We start from the raw sequence: 2,271 nt of genomic DNA on the forward strand, positions 1-2,271 counted from the left end.
GATTTGACATGTTTAACTTTTTAATTTAACTTGAATAATTTAACTCGATTCGATTCAACTTTAATTTCATTCCATTAGATCCAATTAAAAAAATAAATTGAGTTAAGATGATAAAATAAGATTCATCAACTCGATTAACTTAAAAATTTTTCACTCGATTTGATTAAATGCTCACCTTGTTAGTTTATTTTTCCAAATATAAAACCTGAAAATTTTTATTTATAAGATGATTTAAAGTAATTATTTATGTTGACATTCCTAATCTGAACCGTCCAATCCCCACGGTTGCTGATTCTCCAATCAGAATATTACATCATATTATATACCAGAGATATGGTGTGAATGGGTCTTACATGTTATGCCCTAAAAGCCAATATATGTAAGAGGCAACCATGCTCCATCTCTCCAAGTGGTAGGCGGGCGAAACTGATGAGAGCCCAGTTCTGGTGATTTTTTCTTCTTCTTCTTCATCTTCTTCAATATTTCTTTAAATTTATGTTTGGGATAATACTATTGCACTAATTACCTAGGCATAATGAGCAATATTCCTGATTATTTGCCTAATATCAAAGGTGCAAAACTGAAGAAAGGGATCCGCTTTGCAGCATTAACTTTAAATCCATGTTTTTGCTGTCAGTAATGCCCCCTTACAATCATTTTCTTCCAGATTCATTAACTAATCTTTAATTTTTACAAACGAATCTGCTTTTTTCTTTTTCAATCCTTCTGGTGATTGTTTTGTTTGGATTTCAAGTTTCATATATCTCATCAAAATAGGATGGGTGAAGAGATTCTTTCGCTGAAATTAAAAAACTAGTTTGAATTAATTTTGGTTCGTTTCATAGTTTCTTGAGAAAACAAAAGAAAATAATAACCAAGGAAGAACAATAATCAAATTCCTTAAAAGGGAAGGCATAGAATGAAAAAAAAAATGAAATTGAATTCTAGATAGTGTTATAATTTGATGAATTTGTTTATGGTTGGAACAAAACTCGATTTGATTAAAAGTAAAATTTAAGTTTTAAGTAAATCAATTAAGTTATTGAAATTATTCAAGTTAATTTGAGATTTAAGTTTTAGTGAGTTTTTTAAAATAATAATTTTGGAATTTAAATAAATTAATTAATGAGTTAAGCTTATCTATGTTTGATTTTTAAGCTAATTTGAACACTTTTATTAGATTTAAAAAAATTAAATCAATTAGGATGATAAAATATTACTTATTAATTTAATTAACTCGAAATTTTAAGTTTATATTATGTGAATTATGAAAAATTGTATAATTAAATAATATATATTATAATTTATGTTACACAAATATTACACTATATGTAATAATTTTGTAATTGGAGAATGATTCTTGTAACTGAAATCTTGTAAGAAATTTGTGTAATGAGTAATATATATTGTGATTTGTGTTACAATGTATTACAATACAAGTAATAAATATTGTAATGGGGTACTATATGTTATAAAATCACAAAATTTTATGGAAGTTGTTGAAGTACAAAATATATTATGTAGGTGATAAGAAATTGTGTAATCCGATAATATATATTGTAATTTATATTACGAGAAAATTTATTGTTACAAAATATATTATTTGTTTAAGTTTATTTTGATGCGAAATAAAATTTATAATTTTTAAGGATTTTTTATTAATGCTCTTTAAGTATTGTAATTTCAAATTAGTCATGTGATATTGTGTTTTTACTTGAGTACCATATCATCACATTTTAATGATGTTACAAAGGTACTATAGTATGTGACGAATTTCAAATTTAAATATTGTTTAGGTTAAAGTAGTGTGAGGAAACATGAATCCCAAACATAAACTATAAAATAGACATGTATAATATAAAAAAGAATAACGTGAGGGCAAAATATTTGTAAAATAGATCGGCAAAATATCTGTAAAATAGATCGAAGAAAGATGCTATACAACTTGTAGATGTTATACCTTCAAAACATGTAGGTGTCTAGGGTGTAGAAAGTAATTTACTATGTTATGTTTGTTATGTTTGGTTGGAGTATTATTATTTTATTTAAATTTATTTTTTTTGTTATAATGATTTTAATTTTTATTACATTTAAAATTTTTTATATCGTATTTGTATTATTTACAAATTGAGTAAAATTTTCACATATAAAAAACTTGTGTCATGTTTTGTAATAATTTGATTTTAAATTATTTAAATAAATTTTCATATTAATTTAATTTGGAGAAAAATATTTCATTTTAATTATTATTTTGAATAATCTGATATGTTC

The 2,271-nt window shown here is 24.0% G+C and overlaps 1 long non-coding RNA gene across 1 annotated transcript; it reads left to right on the forward strand.

Annotated features, from left to right (window-relative positions):
* Window positions 1-287: 287 nt before the first annotated feature.
* LOC128295613 (uncharacterized) lies at window positions 288-827 on the forward strand. The gene is made up of 2 exons (XR_008286155.1): window positions 288-446; window positions 573-827. It is a non-coding gene; the product is annotated as an uncharacterized LOC128295613 (long non-coding RNA).
* Window positions 828-2,271: the final 1,444 nt, after the last annotated feature.

This window comes from Gossypium arboreum, chromosome 7 (assembly GCF_025698485.1).
Source record: "Gossypium arboreum isolate Shixiya-1 chromosome 7, ASM2569848v2, whole genome shotgun sequence".
NCBI classification, from domain to species: Eukaryota; Viridiplantae; Streptophyta; class Magnoliopsida; order Malvales; family Malvaceae; genus Gossypium; species Gossypium arboreum.